This window comes from Myotis daubentonii, chromosome X, assembly GCF_963259705.1.
Source record: "Myotis daubentonii chromosome X, mMyoDau2.1, whole genome shotgun sequence".
In the NCBI taxonomy this organism is placed as follows: Eukaryota; Metazoa; Chordata; class Mammalia; order Chiroptera; family Vespertilionidae; genus Myotis; species Myotis daubentonii.
In genome coordinates, this window is record NC_081861.1 from 91,485,450 (window position 1) to 91,506,918 (window position 21,469).

General features: G+C 40.4%; 1 pseudogene; it reads left to right on the forward strand.

Annotated features, from left to right (window-relative positions):
* Window positions 1–2,090: 2,090 nt before the first annotated feature.
* LOC132223996 (ubiquitin-ribosomal protein eS31 fusion protein-like) lies at window positions 2,091–2,641 on the forward strand (annotated as a pseudogene).
* The last annotated feature ends 18,828 nt before the right edge of the window (window positions 2,642–21,469 follow it).

Genomic DNA, 21,469 nt, shown 5'->3' on the forward strand with positions numbered 1-21,469 from the left:
AACAGGGGAGGGCAGTTAGGGGTGATCAGGCCAGCAGGGGAGGGCAGTTAGGGGTGATTAGGCTGTCAGACAGGCAGGTGAGTGAAAGAACAGAACAGGACTGATAGCTGTGTCCTTACCCCTCTTCCAAGAAAAAGCCACTGAATGTATCAGTTACTCAGCCTGCCCTTATCTCAGCCAATGGGAAAGCGGGGGAAACTAGCCCAAGGCCAAGAGTATGCTAGCCACCCCCCTGTCTTTGTGTAACCAGACCCTAGTTGCACCCTTCCCTTGCGTCACTAGCCCCCGGCCCTCACTCAACCAACCGGAATCGGCTAAATCAGTGGTCAGAGTGTGCCACCACCCCCCGACCCCAAGCCCTATAAATTCTTTGTTCCCTTGGGACTCGGAGCTCTCTCTTGCATCCAGTAATGGAGGCATGGGGGGGGACCAAGTCCCAGGCTTGAATAAAAGACTCTATGCTTTTGCATCGGACTCAGCTCCCTAGTGGTCTATCTTGGGGGATCTTGAAATCTGGGCATAACAGTGAGCAATTAGGAACCAGCGGTCCTGAATTGTGAGAGGGATGTCCGACTACAGGATTGGGCCTAAAACAGCAGTCCGACATCCCCCAAGGGGTCCTGGATTGGAGAGGGTGCAGGCCGGGCTGAGGGACCCCCTGTGAATGAATATCATGCACCAGGCCTCTAGTATATAATAAAACCCTAATATGCAAATCTACTAAATGGCAGAATGACGGGTCGCTATGATGCACACTGGCCACCAGGGGGCAGATGCTCAATGCAGGAGCTTCCCCCTGGTGGTCAGTGCACTCCCGCAGGAGGAGCACTGCTCAGCCAGAAGCTGGGCTCACAGCTGGCAAGCACAGCAGCAGTGGTGGAAGCCTTTCCCACCTCTGCATAAGTGCAAAGGAGCAGCGAGCCCAGCTTCTGGCTGAGTAGTGCTTCTACAGGGGGAGTACTCCTCAGCCAGAATCCAGGCTCACAGCTGGTGAGTGCAGTGGTGGTGGCGGGAGCCTCTCCTGCCACCACAGCAGCGCTTAAGGAGCAGTGAACCAAGCGGTAAGGAGCAGCGAGCAGGTGGGTGGTAAGGAGCAAGGAATCCTGGACTGTGAGAGGGATGTCTGACTGCTGGCTTAGGCCTGATCCCCTGGGGAGTCCTGGACTGTGAGAGGGCTCAGGCTGGGCTGAAGGCCCCCCGCCCAGTGCAAAAATTTCATGCACTAGGCCTCTAGTCTATTATAATAGCCTACATCAGAGATAATGAGGCTTTGAGTTAAAAGAGAGGGTGAGGGAGAATTCTGGTTCTAGTAATGGCAGAATAGGTTTTATCTGATTACCTTCTCACAGATAACAATAATAAACTAGAGACAAATATTTTGTAAACTACTATTTGCAAAACTGCCAACTATTAGAATGCCTTAAAGATTGCGTGAATGAAGCGAGGTAGAAAATGGAATAGATTTGACCCTTAAAAAGAAGAGAATCTCACTGCTTGAGGTCCAAAAATATGTCTTTTCCCCCTGAGAACATTCCCAAGTTTTTGTCACAGGATGGCTCAAATTCAAGCAGAAAGCCATATTATTTTGGCTTGAAGTATCAGAGGAGAGTTTGGAATTGCCATAGCAGCAGAAAATTGCAGAGGGAAGTCTGGGGAAAGGCAAATGTGGAAGGAGCCCCTAAATTCCTTAGCTGAATCTGAACTTCACATGCATGGGGATACTCCAAGAACCTGGAAGAAAGCAGCAGCTAAAAGGCTCAAAATCCTGAGCAGAGATTTCAGCTGTTGCCCATTGCAGTGCATACAGAGTTTAGAGTCTGAGTGCTGCCTAGTAAAGGGGCAAATAGCTCTTGGTAAATACCCCAAACTTTCCATTGAAATGCCAGAAGGCTCTTGACTTTGAAGTAAAGACTATGTCTAAAGATAAAGGGACTTATCCTAAGACTAAGGGAAAAATTGAAACAGATCCACCCTTAAAAAAAGTGTAAAACCATGTGCCTGAAGTTCAATGGCATCAACCAGTACTGTATTTGCCAATTAGAATGAAAATCAACACTTTTCAGAGGCCAAAACAAAATCTACAATCTCGCTTTTCAATCTGCCATCTGCAGTGGAGTAGCTGCCAAGATGCAGATTTTTGTGAAGACCCTCACGGGGAAGACCATCACTCTCAAGGCTGGACCCTCAGATACAATAGAAAATGTAAAGGCCAAGATCCAGGATAAGGAAGGAATTCCTCCTGATCAGCAAAGCCTGATCTTTGCTGACAAGCAACTGGAAGACAGACGTACTCTGTCTGACTAAAACATTCAAAAGGAGTCCACTCTCCATCTTGTGTTGCGACTTCGTAGTGGTGCTAAGAAAAGGAAGAAGTCTTACACAACTCCCAAGAAGAATAAGCATAAGAGAAAGAAGAATAATCTGGCTGTCCTGAAATACTACAAAGTGGATGATAATGGCAAAGTCAGTTGCTTTCGTCTGGAGTGCCCTTCAGATGAATGTGGTGCTGGAGTTTTTATGGCCAGCCACTTTGACAGATATTATTGTGGCAAGTGTTGTCTGACCTATTGCTTCAACAAACCAAAAGACAAGTAATTGTATTTGGGTTAATAAAAGACATGAACTAACAAAACAACAAAACAAAACAAAACAAAACAAAAAACTACAGTCTCTATAATATATATCCATAAGGCCAAAAATGAAATAAACATTAGTACAAATATGAAGAAACAAGAAAGTGTGACCTAATATCAATAGAAACAGAAGTCAATATTAAGCAATATGAAATAGCCATATCTTGGATTTGGTAAACAAGGACTTTAAAGGTTTTTTAAAAATTTATCTTTATTGCTGAAAGGATTACAGATTCCCCCCCAACCCCCAGTGATGCCCTTCCTCCTCACTTCCATACCCTCCCCAGGCCTTCACCCAACTATTGTCTGTGTCCATGGGTTATTCATATCTATAATAATAAAAACATAATATGCTAATTAGACTGGGCATCCTTCTGGACAACCTTCCAGACGAAGCTGGGGCTGTGAGGGAAGCCTGGGTCCCGGGTGCCAGAGGGAAACCAGTGCCGGCAGCTGGGGTAAGGAAAGCCTACTCTTGCAAGAATTTCATGCATTGAGCCTCTAGTATGCATATAAGTTCTTTGGTTGATCTCTTCCCTCCCCCACCCCTTCCCTCTGAGGACCCTCAGTCTGTTGCATGCTTCCATGTCTCTGGATCTATTTTGTTCATCAGATTCCACATATAAATGAGACCATGTGATACTTCATTCTGTGACTGAGTAATTTCACTTAGCACAGTACTCTCCAGGTCCCTCTATCCTGTCTCAAAGGGTCCCTCTATCCTTTTTTGCAGTTGCATAGTATTCCATTGTGTAAATGTACCACAGGTTTTTAACCCATTCATCTACTGGTGAGCACTTGGGTTGTTTCCAGATCTTAGCTATTGTAAATAACACTACTATAAAGATAAGGTTGCATATATTCTTTTTTTTTTTAGGTAGTGGTGGTAGCATTTAATTTTTTTAAATATATTTTTTATTGTTGATGGTATTACAGATATCTCTCATTTTCCCCCACTTCCCCCCCCCCTCGTCCAAGCCTCTGCCCCTCTCACCATATATTCTTTCTGATTGGTGTTTCAGGCTTCTAAGGATATATTCCTAGAAGTGGGATCAGTGGGTCAAATGGCAGTTCCATTTTTAATTTTTTGAGGAAACTCCACACTGTTCCATAGTGGCTGTACCAGTCTGCATTCCCACCAGCAGTGCACGAGGGTTCCTTTTTCTCCAAATCCTTGCCAGTTCTTTGTTGATTTATTGATGGTAGCCATTCTGGCAGGTGTGAAATGGTACCTCACTGTTCTTTTAATTTGCACCACTCTGATGATTAGTGACATTGAGCATTTTTTCATATGTTTCTTGGCCATTTGTATGTTTTCTTTGGAGAAGCATCTATTTAGGTTTTCTGCCCAGTTTTATATTGAGTTGTTAATCTTCCTTTTGTTGAATTGTATGAGTACTTTATATATTTTGGATATTAACCCCTTATCAGATGGCAAATATGTTCTCCCATACAGTGGGTTCCCTTTTCATTTTGATGCTGGTTCCTTTTGCTGTGCAGTTTTTAAGGTAGTCCCATTTGTGTGTGTGTGTTTTTTTTCCTTTGTTTCTTTTGTCCTAGGCATTGTATCAGTGAAAATTTTTCTACATGAGATGTCTGATATTTTTCTGCCTACGTTTTCTTCAAGGTTTTTTTTTTTTTTTTTTTTTTTTTTTTTTTTTTTTTTTTTTTTTTTTTTTTTTCCGGGAAGCCACCACATACCAACACTATCATGAACTTGCACCAAAGAATGTGGGAGGCCGATGGACCTTGAGCGTTAGCAGGGCTTACGCTAGTCAATGATTGTTCGTGTTGAGATTGTGGTGGCTCGAAGCAATTTCCTGACCTGATAGCCTCCAAGTAAATGTTTACTGGACCTTAGTGATCTTTATTGACCTTTCAGACTGCCTGTCTGCTACGTGTTTGCCATGCTTTACTGAGGGCAAGATGTGTACCTAAAACTGAATAAAAGAGGACTAGACCAGGACTCGGTGTACCTCTTCAAGGAAAAGACTCCACCTGGCCCCCATCCCTTAATAATTCATATTTTTGTCTAGCTTTTTCATTTGTGCATCAGCCCCTCCTTCAGATTCTGAACCTTGCTGTGCAGGTCATAGAAGATTTTTATGGTTTTATGATTTACATTTAAATCTTTTATCCATTTTGAGTTTATTCTTATGTATAGTGTAAGTTGGTGGCCTAGTTTCATTTTTTTTTTTTTTTACATTTAGCTGTCCGTTGATCAGAACACCATTTATTTAAGAGACTGTCTTTACTTCATTGTATTTTCTTGTCTCCTTAATCGAAGATTAATTGAGCATAATGGCTTGGGTAGATTTCTTGGTTCTGTATTCTGTTCCATTGGTCTATATGCCTGTTCTTGTGCCAGTACCAGGCTGTTTTGATTATGGTGGCTTTGTAAAGGGTGTCTCAAAATTAACGCAAGAAGTAATTTTGATAGAAAACACAGGTTTATAATTAAAAATTGTAAATTTTTTATTGATTCATAAAGTATACAGTATAGGGTTATGTATGGAATAGCATATCGGGTAAATGGCCTCCACGGCTTTGCTGGCACATATACACTCTTTTGTTGAAATTTTCCATGACCATTTTGCATAAATGTGGCTGAATTTTGTTGATACAGCGCTCAATTTCCTCCTTCAAGGCATGGGTGGTCATGGGCTTGTTGGCATAAACCTGAGACTTCAAAAAACCCCAAAGAAAAAAGTCCAACGGCATTAAATTGCATGATCTGGGCGTCCAATTCTGATCACCAAAACGGGAAATTACACGACCAGGAAATGACTCATGCAGTAATTGAATTTTTTCTTGGGCTGTATGGCAGATGGCACTATCTTGTTGAAACCATATGTCGTCCACATCCATATCTTGCAATTTAGGCACAAAAAACTGGATTATCATGTCGCGATAGTGAGCACCATTAACTGTTATTGCCTGAGCAGCCGCATTTTTGAAGAAGAATGGCCCGATGATGCCTCCAACCCAAAATCTGCACCAAACAGTGACACGCTGTGGATATTTTGCCCGATATGCTATTCCATACAAAACCCTATACTGTATACTTTATGAATCAATAAAAATTTATAATTTTTTAATTATAAACCTGTGTTTTCATCAAAATTACTTCTTACGTGAATTTTGGGACACCCTTTAGTATGGCTTGATGTCTGGTATTGGTATCCCTCCAACTTTGTTCTTCTTTCTCAAGATTGCTGCAGGTATTGGGGGTCTTTTTTGGTTCCACATAAATTTTCAGAGTGTTTATTGTAGATCTGTGAAAAATAACGTTGGTATTTTAATAGGGATTGCATTGAATCTATACATTGCTTTTGGTGCTATGGACATTTTTAAAAAATATGTATTTGTGTTGATTTCAGAGAGGAAGGGACAGGGAGAGAGAAATAGAAACATCAGTGATGAGAGAGAATCATTGATTGGCTGCCTCTTGCAGGCCCCACACTGGGGATTGAGCCTACAACCCAGGCATGTGCCCTGACCGGGAATTGAACTGTGACCTCCTGATTCATAGGTTGGCACTCAACCACTGAGCAATGCTGGCCAGGCAGTAGTATGGACATTTTAGTGATGTTAGTTCTACCAATCCATGAACACAGAATATCCTTCCACTTGTTTATATCTTCTTGTATCTCTTTTTTCAACGTCCTGTAGTTTTCCATTTTAGTGTCTTAAACTTCGTTAAGTTTATTCCTAAGTATCTTAATTTTTATGTTGCAATGGTAAATGGGATTGCTTTTTGAGTTTCTCTTTCTGAGATTTCATTATTTTTGCATAAAAATGCCAACATTCTGGGTGTTAATTTTGTATTCTGCTACATTGCCAAATTCATTTGTTAAATCTACTAGTTTTTGGTGGAGTCTTTAGGGTTTTCTATGTACAATATCATGTCATCTCCAAATAATGAAAGTTTTACATCCTCCTGTCCAATTTGAATGCCTTTTATTTTTCCTTCTTCTCTGATCACTGTGGCTAGGACTTCCAGTATTATGTTGAATATAAGTGGTGAAAGTGGACATCCCTGTCCTGTTCCTGTTTTAAGGGAAAATGGTTTCAGATTTGCCCATTGAGTATGATGTTGGCTGTAGGTTTGCCATATATTGCCTTTATTATGTTGAGGTATGATCCCTCTATTCCCACTTTGCTGAGAGTGTTTATAAAAATTGTTGTTGGATTTTGTGAAATGCTTTTTCTGCATCAATTGCTATGATCATGTGATTTTTTGTCTTTCAATGTTTTTATGTGATGTATCACATTTATTGATTTGCAAATAGTGTACCATCCTTGAATCCCTTGGATAAATCCCATTTGGTCATGAGGTATGATTTTTTAAATGTATTCCTGGATCCAATATTCTGATATTTGTTGAGGATTTTAGCATCTCTGTTCATTAGGAATATTGGCCTAAAATTCTCTTTATCTGTTTTTGTTATTAGGATAATCCTTGACTCATGAAAAGAGCTTGAGAGTATTCCTTCCTCTTGGAGTTTTTGCAATAGTTTGAGGATGATAGGTGTTAGTTCTTCTTTGACTATTTGGTTAAACTCCCTTGTGAAGCCATCCTGGCCCTGGCTTTTGTTTGCTGGGAGTTGTTTGTTTTTTGTTTGTTTTTTTTTGTTTATTTGTTTGTTTTTTCCTGCTTCAGTTTCATCATTGTTATCAGCCTATTCAGGCTTTCTGATTCTTCCTGGTTCTGTTTTGGAAGGTTGCATTTTTCTAGGGATTTGTACGTTTCATTCAGGTTGTCCAGCTTGTTGGCATATAGTTGTTCATAGTATTTGCTTACAATCTTTTGTATTTCTGTGGTATTGTTGCAGAAGACCAGAGAAAAACCAAGCAACACTTTAGAGAAAAGAAGTGACATTGTTTATTGACCCTGGCAGAATCAGGGAATAACTTTCCAAATCTGAGTAAAGTAACATGCAGGGGGGTTCTCTTTTATATCTTTCTTGGGTCTTTGTCCTGCAAATATGGATTATGTTTCCAGTCATTTTCACGGGCTTTGCAAGAAGACCCCCAGGTGTTGGGGGTCTCGAGGCCATATATGATGGTCTGGCCTGGTGCGGGCGTTAATAAACCTCCCTCCGGGGCAGTGTACTGTTCACAGTTTTATGGTCTCTGTAACAGGATCTGCAAGACCAGTTTCTGGGAAAAAGGTAGGGACTTAATTATAGGTTATCTAGAATATACACTGGGCTTGCTGGCATGGATTCAGATTGCTAGCCCCCCAAATATCAGGGTTACATTGGAATTAGCCCTTATTAGTCTTCTCAGTATCAGTTGTTATTTCACATCCTTTGTTCCTGATTGTATTTATTTGGGTTCTCTCTGTTTGTTTCTTTTTATCTTTAATTTCCTTATTGGTTAAGGTATTACAAATGTGTCCTCATCCCCCCATTAACCCCCAACCTCCCCCCCCCACTCATGCTCTCATACCCCTGTTGTCTGTGTCCACTGGTTTGGCTTATATGTATGCATACAAGTCCTTTGATTAATCTCTCCCCCTTACCCCCACCCTCCCCTACTTTCCCTCTGGGGATTGACAGTCTGATCGCTGTTTCTCTGTCTCTAGATCTGTCCCTGTACATCAGTCTATGTTGTTCTCTATATTCCACAAATGAGTGAGATCATGTGGTATTTATCTTTCTCTGACTGGCTTATTTCACTTATCATAATGCTCTTCAATTCCATCCATGCTATTGCAAATGGCAAGAATTCCTTCTTGGAAAACCAAGATGGCAGCATAGGTAAACACCGGAGTTTGCTGCCTCAAACAACCACTTCAAAAATACAACTAAAAGACAGAATGGACATCATCCAGAACCACAGGAAGGCTGGCTGAGTGGAAATTCTACAAAGAGAAGGAAAAAGAAAAGCATACCGAGACTCAGAGGAGGCACAGTGCGGAAGTAAAATACTAAGGTGCAGAGGTGCATGCGGAGAGGGCTGGTGGCTGAGGGTGCGGTTGTCTTTTTCAATTGGGAGGGAGTCCCAGGCTCTGAGCTCCAGTTCCAGGTGATTCTCTAGGGACCCAGACTCATACGGGAGAAGTGGGACTGTCTGGCATCAGTCGGAACTCGAGGGCAGCTTTCTCTTGGAGGGGCTGAAAGGGATTTCCGGGATACTGAGAAGCAGAGATGCCATAACTGTTAGCCCTGCCCTGCTGATCCGGTAGGACCCTCCCCACCCAAGCCCTGCAGGGTGGCTTTTGCTGGATAGCCTAAGACAAAGGCTAGATTAGCACCTCCCTGGAGATCCAGGAGCCAGGAAACCCAGAGATCAGAGTGGGACCATCCAGTTTGCAGCTCTGTGGAACCATAAAAGACACACTCAGGGGGCAGACTCAGTGAGCACCAAAGCCCCATTGAAGCAAGTCTTGCCCCAGAGGGTTGTCTCCAGCACAGAAGTTCTCCCACTGCAGACACAGCTGATTCTCACAGCCAATTGGCCTAGAGGTCAATTCCTCTCAGTGATACCTACAACAATCAAGGCTTAACTACAAAAAGACTGTGCACAAAGACCACAAGGGGGTGCACCAAGAGTGTCCTCCTCAGGTAATTGGGGAGGCTGAATCACTGGGCCCTAGAAGACACGTAGCACAGAAAAACACTTTATCAACACAGGGAAGGATAAAAAATGCGGAGACAAAGAAAAAGGACACAAATGACAGAAATGGAGGAAAGCAAACTACTGGATATAGAGTTCAAAACCACACTGTTAAGTTTTTTTAAAGAATTTTCTAGAAACTGCCAATAACTTAATGAGATCTACAAGAAATCTAATGAGACCCTTGAGGTTGTGATAAAGGACCAACTAGAAATTAAGCATAAACTGACTGAAATAAAGAATATTATACAGACTCCGAACAGCAGACCAGAGGATAGCAAGAATCAAGTCAAATATTTGAAATACGAAGAAGCAAAAAACAACCAACTGGAAAAGCAAAATGAAAAAAGAATCCGAAAATACGAAGATAGTGTAAGGAGCCTCTGGGACAGCTTCAAGCGTACCAACATCCAAATTATACGGGTGCCAGAAGAAGAGAGAGAGCAAGATATTGAAAACCTATTTGAAGAAATAATGAAAGGAAACTTCCCCTACATGGTGAAAGTAATAGACTTACAAGTCCAGGAAGCACAGAGAACCCCAGACAAAAGGAATCCAAAGAGGACCACACCAAGACACATCATAATTAAAATGCCAAGAGCAAAAGACAAAGAGAGAATCTTAAAAGCAGCAAGAGAAAAACAGTCAGTTACCTACAGGGGAGTAACCATATGACTGTCAGCTGATTTCTCAACAGAAACTTTGCAGGCCAGAAGGGAGTGGCAAGAAATATTCAAAGTGATGAATGCCAAGAACCTACAACTAAGACTACTTTATCCAGCAAAGCTATCATTCAGAATTGAAGGTCAGATAAAGAGCTTCACAGATAAGAAAAAACTAAAGGAGTTCATCACCACCAAACCAGTATTATATGAAATGCTGAAAGGTATCCTTTAAGAAGAGGAGGAAGAAGAAGAAGGTAAAGATAAAAATTATGAACAACAAATACACATCTATCAACAAGTGAACCTGTAAATCAAGTGAATAATCTGATGAACAGAATGAACTGGTGATTATAATAGAATCAGGGGCATGGAAAGAGAGTGGACTGGCTATTCTTGGGGGGGGGGGAAAGGGGTGAGGAGGATGTGGGAAGAGACTAGACAAAAATCGTGCACCTATGGATGAGGACCGTGGGTGGGGAGTGAGGGAGGAGGGTGGGGTGGGAACTGGGTGGAGGGGAGTTATGGGGGGAAAAAAGAGGAACAAATGTAATAATCTGAACAATAAAGCTTTAATTAATAATAAAAAAAGAATTCCTTCTTCTTTACTGCAGCGTAGTATTCCATTGTGTAGGTGTATCACAGTTTTTTAATCCACTCATCTCCTGATGGGCACTTAGGCTGTTTCCAAATCTTAGCTATGGTGAATTGTGCTGCTATGAACATAGGGGTGCATATATCCTTCCTGACTGGTGTTTCTAGCTTCTTGGGATATATTCCTAGCAGTGAGATCACTGGGTCAAATGGGAGCTCCATTTTTACTTTTTGAGGAAGCTCCATACTGTTCTCCACAGTGGCTGCACCAGTCTGCATTCCCACCAGCACTGCAGAAGGGTTCCTTTTTCTCCACATCCTCTCCAACACTTGTTGTTTGTTGATTTGTTGATGATAGCCATTCTGACAGGTGTGAGATGATACCACATTGTCGTTTTCATTTGCATCTCTTATATAATTAGTGACTTTGAGCATGTTTTCATATGTCTTTTGGCCTTCTGTATGTCCTCTTTCGAAAAGTGTCTATTTAGGTCCATTGCCCATTTTTTGATTGGATTGTTTATCTTCCTTTGGTTAAGTTGTATGAGTTCCCTGTAAATGCTAAAGATTGAACCCTTATCGGTGATATCATTGGCAAATATGTTCTCCCATGCAGTGGGCTTACTTGTTTTGTTGATGGTTTCCTTTGCTGTTCAAAAGCTTTTTATTTTGATGTAGTCCCATTCGTTTATTTTCTCCTTAGTTTTCATTGCCCAGGAGCATTATCGGAGAAGTAATTCCTTCGGCATATCTTTGTGACTTCGCTGCCCGCGGATTTCTCTAGTATTTTTATGGTTTCCCATCTTACGTTTAAGTCCTTTATTTTGAGTTTATATTTGTGTATGGTGTGAGTTGGTGGTCTAATTTCATCTTTTTGCATGTATCTGTCCAATTTTCCCAACACCATTTATTGAAGAGATTGCCTTGACTCCATTGTATGTTCTTGCCTCCTTTGTAAAATATTAATTGGGCATAGTGGTTTGGGTTGACTTCTGGGTTCTCTAGTCTATTCCATTGATCTTAATGTCTGTTCTTGTGCCAGTACCACTATGTTTTAAGAACAATGGCTTTGTAATACTTCTTGATATCTGGTATTGAGATCCCACCTACTTTGTTCTTCTTTCTCAGGATTGGTGCAGCTATTCAAGGTCTTTTCTTATTCCAGATGAATTTTTGGAATATTCATTCTAGATCTGTGAAATATGCCATTGGTATTTTAATGGGCATTGCATTGAATCTATAGATTGCTTTGTGTAGTATGGATATTTTGATGATGTTGATTCTACTAATCCATGAACATGGTATGTTCTTCCATCTGTTTATGTCTTCCTCTACCTCTTTTTTCAGTGTCCTGTAGTTTTTCGCATATAAGTCTTTTACCTCTTTAGTTTAAGTTTATTCCTAGGTATCTTATTTTTTTTTTTTGGTGCGATGGTAAATGGGATTGCTTTTTTAGTCTCACTTTCTGTAAGCTCACTATTGGTGTAAAGAAATGCCATAGATTTCTTGGCATTAATTTTGTATCCTGCTACATTACCGAATTCATTTATTAAGTCTAATAATTTTTTGATGGAGTCTTTAGGGTTTTCCATGTACAGTGTCATGTCATCTGCAAATAAGGACAGTTTTACTTATTCTTTCCCAATTTGGATGCCTTTTAAAGGGTGTCCCAAAATTCACGCAAGAAATACTTTTGATAGAAACCAAGGTTTATAATTAGAAAATTGTAATTTTTTTATTGATTCATAAAGGAAACAGTATAGGGTTATGTATGTAATAGCATATTGGGTAAATGGACTATCATGTCACGATAGCATGCACCATTAACTGTTGTTGCCTGAGCTGCCGCATTTTTTGAAGAAGAATGGTCCGATGATGCCTCCAGCCCAAACAGTGACATGTTGTGAATGCATTTATTTCTCAACAATCACTCGTGGAATTTCTGAACCCCAAATGCGACAATTTTGTCGATTAACCAAGCCATCAAGATGAAAATGAGCCTCATCAAAATTCAGCCACATATATGCAAAAACGGTCATGGAAAATTTCAACAAAAGAGTGCATATGTGCCAGCAAAGCTGTGGAGGCCATTTACCCGGTATGCTATTTAATACATAACCCTATACTGTATACTTTATGAATCAATAAAAAAGTTACAATTTTTTATTATAAACCTGTGTTTTCTATCAAAATTACTTCTTGCGTGTATTTGGGGACACCTTTATTTCTTCTTTTTGTCTGATCACAATGGCTAGCACTTCCAGTACTACGTTTAACAGGAGTGGTGAAAGGGGACATTCCTTTCCTGTTCCTGTTCTTAGGGGAAATGGTTCTAATTTATGGCCGTTGAGTATGATGTTGGTTGTGGGTTTGTCAAATATGGCTTTTATTATGTTGAAGTATGATCCTTCTATTCCTACCTTGCTGAGAGTTTTTATCAAGAAAGGGTGTTGGATTTTGTCAAATGCTTTTCTTGAGTCAATTGATATGACTACGTGATTTTTGTCTCTCAATTTGTTTATGTGATGTATCCTGTTTATTGAATTGCAGAAATTGTACCATCCTTGCATCCCCTTGATAAATCCTACTTGGTCATGGCGTATGATCTTTCTGATGTATTTCTGGATCTGATTTGCTAGAATTTTGTTGAGTATTTTGGCATGTATGTTCATGAGGGATATTGGCCTATAATTCTCTTTCATTGTGGTGTTTTTATCTGGTTTTGGTATTAGTGTGATGCTGGCTACATAGAATGAGCTGGGAAGTGTTTCTTCCTCGTGAATTTTTTGGAATAGTCTTAGGATAGGTTTTAGTTCTTCCTTGAATGTTTGGTAAAACTCTGCTGTGAAGCCGTCTGGCCCTGGGCTTTAGTTTGCTGGGAGCTTTTTGATGGCTGCTTCAATTTCTTTCATAGTTATTGGCCTATTGAGATTTTTAGAATCTTCCGGATTGAGTTTTGGAAGATTTTATTTTTCTAGGAATATGTCTATTTCTTCCAGGTTGTCTAGTTTGTTGTTGTAGGGTCATTCATAGTATTTTTTAACAATTGTTTGAATTTCTGTGGGGTATGTTGTTATTTCGCCTCTTTCATTCCTGATTTTGTTTATTCGAGTCCTCTCTCTTTGCTTCTTGGTGAGCCTGGCTAGAGCTCATCAATCTTGTTTATCCATTCAAAGCTCTTGGTTTCATTGATCTTTTGTATTTTTTTTTGTTCTCTATGTCATTTATTTCTGCTCTGATATTTATTATCTCCTTCCTTCTGCTCACTCTGGGCTTTTCTTGTTGTTCTCTTTCTAATTTTTTGAGTTGGAGAGTTAGGTGATTTACTACCATTTTTTCTTGTTTTTTTTGAGGTAGGCCTGTAGAGCTATGAACTTCCCTCTCAGGACAGCTTTCATTGTGTCCCATAGATATTGGATTGTTGTGCTTTTATTGTCATTAGTTTCCAGGATGATTTTATTTTCTTCTTTGATCTCATTGGTAACCTAATCATTATTTAGTAGCATGTTTGAGATTTTTGGATTGTTTTTATGGTAGTTTATTTCTAATATTATGCCATTGTGGTGTGAGAAGATGCTTGGTATCATTTCAATATTCTTGAATTTGAGGAGACTTTGCTTGTGACCCAATATGTGGTCTATTTTTGAAAATGTCCTACATGCACTTGAGAAGAATGTATATTCCATGGCTTTGGGGTGAAATGTTCTGAAGATGTCAATTAAGTCCATCTGATCTAGTGAGTCCTTTAGAATTGCTGTTTCTTTGCTGATTTTTTGTCTAGAGGATTTATCCAGTCATGTCACTGGCGTGTTTAAGTTCCATACTATGATTGTATTGATGTTGATCTCTCCCTTAATATCTTCCAGGAGTTTTTTTTTTTAATGTATTTCAGTGCTCCTACATTGGGTGCATATATGTTTATCAGGGTTATATCCTCTTGTTGTATAGATCCCTTTAGTATTATGAAGTGGCCTTCCTTATCTCTTGTTATGGCCTTCACTTTGAGATCTATTTTGTCAGATATAAGTATTGCTACCCCAGCTTTTTTTCATTTCCATTTGCCTGAAAGATATTTTTCCATCCCTTCACTTTCAGTCTGTGTGAGTCCCTTGTTCTGAGGTGGGTCTCTTGTAGACAGCAAATATATGGGTCATGTCTTTTTATCCATTCAGCCACTCGATGTGTTTTGATTGGAGCATTTAGTCCATTTACGTTTAAAGTTATTATTGAAAGGTACTTCTAGTCATTTCTATTTTTGTACCTGTGTTCTTTCTTACCTTTTTATTTCTTCTTTTTTCAGCATTCCCTTTAGCATTTCTTGCATTTCTGGCTTTGTAGTGATAAACTCCCTTAGCCCTTTTTCTGTCTGCGAAGCTCCTGATTGCCCCTTCAATTTTGATTGATGGTCTTGCTGGATAGATTATTCTTGGATTCAGTCCTTTGCTTTGCAACACTTTGTATACCTCCTTCCATTCCCTTCTAGCTTGATGTGTTTCTGTTGAGAAATCATTTGATAATCTGATGGGGATCCTTTGTAGGTAACTCTCTGTCTCTCTCTTGCAGCCTTTAAGATTCTCTCTTTGTCCTGAACATTTGCCATCATTATTATGACATTACTTGGTGTGGGAATTTTGGGGTTCATCTTGCTTGGGACTCTCTGTACTCGTGTAACTTTTTTCTTCCCCATATCTGTGAAGTTTTCTGCCATTATTTCTTCAAATAGATTTTCTAATCCTTGCTGCTCTTCTTGTCCTTCTGCCAACCCATTTATGCGTATGTTACTTTGTTTTATGTTGTCCCAAAACTCTCTTAGGCTCTCCTCCCCCTTTGTAATTTTTTTCTCCAGTTGCTGTTCAGATTGAGCTTGTTTCTCCACCTTATCTTTTAAATCACTAATTCGGTCCTCTGCTTCTTCTAGTCTTCTGTTCAAACCTTCCATGGTGTTTTTGATTGTAGCTATATCACTTTTTATTTCTTCCTGATTCTTGCATAGGTTGTTGTATTTCTCATCCATCTGGTGAATGAATTGTACAACCATTACTCTGAATTCTTTTTCTGTCATTTTGCATGCTTCAATTTCACTAATTTTCTTTCTTGGTGACTCCTCATTTTCTTTCCTCTGGGAATTGTGTCGTCTCCCCATTCTGACTATCTCCAGAAGATCCAAACGTCGAGTTGCATGGGCCTGCGCAGTGTGCAGTGGGAGCTTCACACCGCCCTAGTGTCGCTGAGGAACTCTGACACTAAGATGTGTGGTTGTCGTGGATTGGCAGGAACCAGGCTTGCTCAGAGTCAGTGTTACCAGTGCTCAGTGTGGCTCATGTGCGCGCTTAGAGTCAGGGTTCCCGCCTTCACTGTGCTGAAACAGAGACCTCCCTGGATTGTGTTGAAAATCAGAGCCCCCTAGTGTGTGCCAGGAGTCAAAGTTCCCCACGAATCCAGTATCAGAGTCTCTGTTGCTTTGCATGGCCTCGCATTGAGAATCAGTGTCCCTGTGTGCGCTTGCACCAAGAATTGGAGTCACTGGCTCTTAGTGTGAATGCACTGGGAATCAGGGATCCCAGGCACAGGTGATAAGAAACATAGTCAAGTCACTGGTGCTTATTGCTGCCTCCCACCCAGAGAATTGGGGTCCCGGAGCCCGTGCTTCGGGGAACAAGTTCCCAGTGTTCACACATTCCCAAGCTAAGATTCCTGTAGCCTTTACTGTGGGGAACAAGTTCCCAGAGTTTTCACGTTTGCAGGATAAGATTCCTGTAGCCCGTGCTGCGGGGAACAAGTTCCCAGTGTTCATGCTTTCCCAGGCTAAGATTCTTGTAGCAGCATTGAGGCCAGAGTGAGGGGTGGGTGTATCAGTTACTATGGCACTGCCCGTGAGCCTGCTGGGAGGGGGATGGGCTCTCTTGCTCACAGAGATCTTCCTCCAGGATGTTTGGATTCTTGCTGTCCGTGGGTTTGTAGCTGTGGTCGCAGGTCTCTGTCCCCAGTGGCTGCAGGGTCCTGGTTTGCATCTGAGACCAGACTGGGTGTGCTGAGGTGCTGGAAGCCAGCTCACCCTTGCTGCTTGACACAGTCGTTGCAGGGAAGAAACATCTGCACAGCAAATGTTTCAAGGGACCTGGTGTATATGGCATATGTTTGCTCCCCCTCTTAGCGCTATTTGTTTTAATCAGGACCACCTCCCTGAGAAAGGTTGTTTCCCCAGGTGGGGATTTTTCCCTAGAGTTAGGGATTAACAGGACTAAGGAAGGGAATAAATCAGTAAAATGCCTTAACTAAGTGCCAGGCAGGTAGTTAATCACCTTAACTACGAACAATCACACTTAAGCTACATAATCTTTACTTAGGATAATCTCCTTCAATTACTTCCTTGTAGTTTAACAGAACAGTAGAGTAGTGACCTTGGAATGGAGATAACACCTTTGAAATAGAATGGATAGGATTGGAATCAACAGAACTAGATGGAGATGGGATTTTTGGCAAAGGTCAGATAAGAACTATGGACATGAAACAAGGAACTGTAGAAGGTCAAGGGAGGACCCAAAACATACCATGATTATAGAGGCATGCTTATAGGATTAAATGGTATAAATACAGATGTAACGAGAGAATAAAGGGAGAACCTGGCTATGCTGATCATCTGAACACTGCCTCCATGTCCTTTATTCTTTGCCAACTCTGTCCACACCTTTGGGAACCCCTGGACTGCTGGGGCTGGACCCCGACACTGAGGCCAGGATCCTAGTCTCAAGCAGCTCTGTTTCTCAAGATGGCGTGTTCTCTGTGCCTGCGCTGTCGGCCCAGGAGTATCTGTGCTGGGAGTGGGGCTCTGCCATCTAAGACTGCCTGGTTAGGCAGCCCCTTAGAAGACCTACAGAATCTAACTGTCCCTAACTCAAACACACACACACCACACACGTCCAAACATTTCTCTATCACTCCCTCGTGCTCTCACACTCTCTCCCTCATTACCTTTCTGCCAGTTGCCATCTTCCTGGGCGTTTTTCTCTCTTTGTTTCTTGATGAGTATGGCTGAAGGTTCATCAATCTTGTTTGTGTTTTGTTTTTGTTTTTTCCAAAAAACCTGCTTTTGGTTTCATTGATCTTTTTTATTGTATTTTTTCACCTCTGTGTCATTTATTTCTGCTCTGACCTTTATTATTTCCTTCCTTCTACTTACTCTGGGTTTTTCTTGTTGTTCTCTTTCAGTTCTTTAAGTTGAAGGGTTAGATAGTGTAGCAGTACTTTTCCTTTTTTCCTGAGGAAGTCCTGTAGAGCTATAAACTTCCCTCTCAGGACTGTGTTCACTATGTCCCATAGGTTTTGGGTTGCTGTGTGTTCAGTTTCATTTGTTTCCAGGAAGTTTTTTATTTTCTTGACTTCACTGGTAACCCATTCATTGTTTAATAACATGCTATTTAGCCTCCTTGTGTTTGAATGTTTTAGGGTGTTTTTATTGTAGTTGATCTCTAGTTTCATGCTACTGTGATCCAAGAAAATGCTTGATATCATTTCAATATTGTTGAACTTTTAGAGACTTATTTTTTTCTCCTAACATGTGGTCTATCTTTGAGGATGTCCCATGTGCACTTCAGAAGAATGTATAGTCTAGTTTTGGGGTAAAATTTTCAGTAAATGTCTATTAAATTGATTTGATCTAATGTGTCATTTAGGGTTACTGTTTCCTTGTTGATATTTTGTCTAGAATATCTATCCAGTGATGTCAGTGGGGTGGTAAAGTTGCCACTCTGGATGTATTGATATCAATTTTTCCCTTTAAGTCCTCCAGGAGATTTTTATATATTTGGGTGCTCCTATATTGGGTGCATATATATTTACCAGGGTTATATACTGTTATTGTATCAATCCTTTTAGTAATATGAAATGGCCTTCCTTGTCTCTTTTTATGGCCTTTTGTCAGATTTGAGTACTGACAATAAGAGGCCAGAAGAAGTGTTATCCTTCCCCATCAGGCTTGCTACTACCATTCCCCCCCCCCCCAAAAGAAACCAGGTAGCTGGGTGGAATGGAGAAGGGGGAATCCTACCACTACAAGTGCCCTGTCTAAGGAGGCACTCTGAATTTTTGGGATGGCTTGGGGAGACTCCTTTTTCCTACTCAGTATCACCAGCAGAAGCCAGTGGGAGCTCCAGCAGCATCAAGCAAACCAAGCAGACTAAAGTAGCCCTTTAAAGACTCTGAAATTAAATTGTCATTGGAATCAGAGTCCACACAAGTAAGCAAGGACCTGTGTGTTATACCTAAACCAGACACCTGCCTGCTAAAATAAAAGATTTAAATAGGGCCCAGAGTCTTTTTACATAATTGACAAAATGCCTAAGAAAAAAGCCCACCCATTATAATAAGAATCAGGAGAATCATAACTTGAGAAAATCAATGAGAAAAGACAGTCAACAGATGCCAAAACAGATGAATCAGATGTTGGAATTATCTAACAAGGATTTTAAAGCAGCCACCATAAAAATGCTACAATGAGTAATTAAAAGTTATCTTCAAACGAATGAAAACATAGAACATCTCAGCAAAGAAACAGAAGTTATAAAAACAAATCAAATACATGTTAAATAAGTGAAAATACAATAACGGAAATTAAATATTGCCAGATGGACTCAGGAGTAGGTTGAAAATGACAGAGTCAAATCATTGAAATTGAAGACAGGTCAATAGATTTCACCCAATCTGAACAATGGAGACTAAATAGACTGAAAAAATGTACCGGTGGGACAGTAACAAAAATCAAACACTGATATCATGGGAGTCCCAGAAAGAGAGGTAAAACTGAGTGTAACTGAAAGAGTATTTGAACAAATAATGGGTAATGACTTTTCTTTTATCCTCACCCAAATATATTTTTAAAATTGATTTTAGGAGAAGGAAGGGAGGGAGGGAGAGGGGAAGGGAGAGAGAGAGGGAGATACATTGATGTGAGAGAGAAACATTGATTGATTGCCTCCCAGATGCACCCTGACCAGGGATAAAACCCGCAACCTTTTGGTGCATAGTATGATACTCCAACCAACTGAGTGACCTAGCCAGGCAATGGCTAACAACTTTTAAGATGTCCAAACCTCAAAAGGATAACCAGAAAAAACTCCACACCAAGATATATCATAACTAAACTTCTGAAAAGCAATGACAAAGAAAAAAGCCTGAAATGAGACAGAGGGACACATAAGACAATGAATGATATTTAAATGTGAGGAAGGTAAGGGGATCTAAATGGAATGTTTCCACATTTCACTTATGTATTAATTATATTTCCTTAAACTTTTGTATTTTTTGTTCACCACATATTTGTTTACTAGTCCAGCTGTTATAGCCTTAGACTGTGGTAGCCTCCCTGCACTGTAGGATCATATAATTCCTGACAACCAATAAATGACCTTGTAGGGAAATCAGCTTACTTTTGATCAATGATAGTTTTTCCTATCCAGTGTCCATAGAAATCACCTAAAAGCAACTATTTCAAAAGGAAGAATGTTAAAATCTTTACCCTGTGTTTACTGATTTGAGATGTTTTAATCAAAACTGAAATGATAATATTTTTATTGAGGTATAATTGACATATAACATTACATTAGTTTCAGGTATAGAACATTATGATTCAATATTTGTATGTATTGTGATCATAATAAGTCTTCCATCACCACACCGTTATAAATTTCTTTTCTTGTGATAAGATTTTAAAATCTGTCCTCTTAGCAACTTTCAAATTTGCAATGCAGTATTATTATTTATTTTTATTTTTAAAATATATTTTTATTGGTTTCAGAGAGGAAGGGAAAGGAAGAGAGAGATAGGAACATCAATGATGAGAGAGAATCATTGATCGGCTGCCTCCCGCATGCCCCCTACTGAGGATAGGGCTTGCAACCCAGGCATGTGCCCTTGACCAGAATCAAACCTGGGACCCTTCAATCCTCAGGCGGACGCTCTATCCACTGAGCCAAACCATCCAGGTTGCAGTTCAGTATTATTATAATCACTGGGCCATATATTTCATCCCCTTTTTTATTTTATACCTGGAAGTTTTTACCTTTTTACTCGATTTATCCATTTTCCCTCCCTCCCTTCCCCCAACGCTCTGTTTCTAGTAATTTCAAATCTGTTGTCTATATCTATGAGATTGTTTTTTCTTCTTTTTTTATTTTATTTTATTTTATTTTTTTATTGCTTAAAGTATTACAAAGGGTATTACATATGTATCCATTTTATCCCCCCGCCCTAGACAGTCCCCTAGCCTCCCCTATCACCCAGTGTCTTATGTCCATTGGTTATGCTTGTATGCATGCATACAAGTCCTTTAGTTGATCTCTTACCCCCCTACCTCCTGCCCCCCAACCCTCCCGGGCTTCCCACTGCAGTTTGACAATCTGTTTGAGGCAGCTCTGCCTCTGTATCTATTATTGTTCAAAAGTTTATAATGGTCTCTATTGTCCATGAATAAGTGAGATCATGTGGTATTTTTCCTTTATTGACTGGCTTATTTCACTTAGCATAATGCTCTCCAGTTCCATCCATGACGTTGCAAATGGTAAGAGTTCCTTCCTTTTTACAGCAGCATAGTATTCCATCGTGTAGATGTACCACAGTTTTCTAATCCATTCATCTACTGATGGGCACTTAGGCTGTTTCCAGATCTTAGCTATGGTGAATTGTGCTGCTATGAACATAGGGGTGCATATATCCTTTCTGATTGGTGTTTCTGGTTTCTTGGGATATATTCCTAGAAGTGGGATCACAGGGTCAAATGGGAGTTCCATTTTCAGTTTTTTAAGGAAACTCCATACTGTCTTCCATAGTGGCTGCACCAGTCTGCATTCCCACCAGCAGTGCACAAGTGTTCCTTTTTCTCCACATCCTCTCCAGCACTTGTCGTTTGTTGATTTGTTGATGATAGCCAGTCTGACAGGTGTGAGATGGTACCTCATTGTT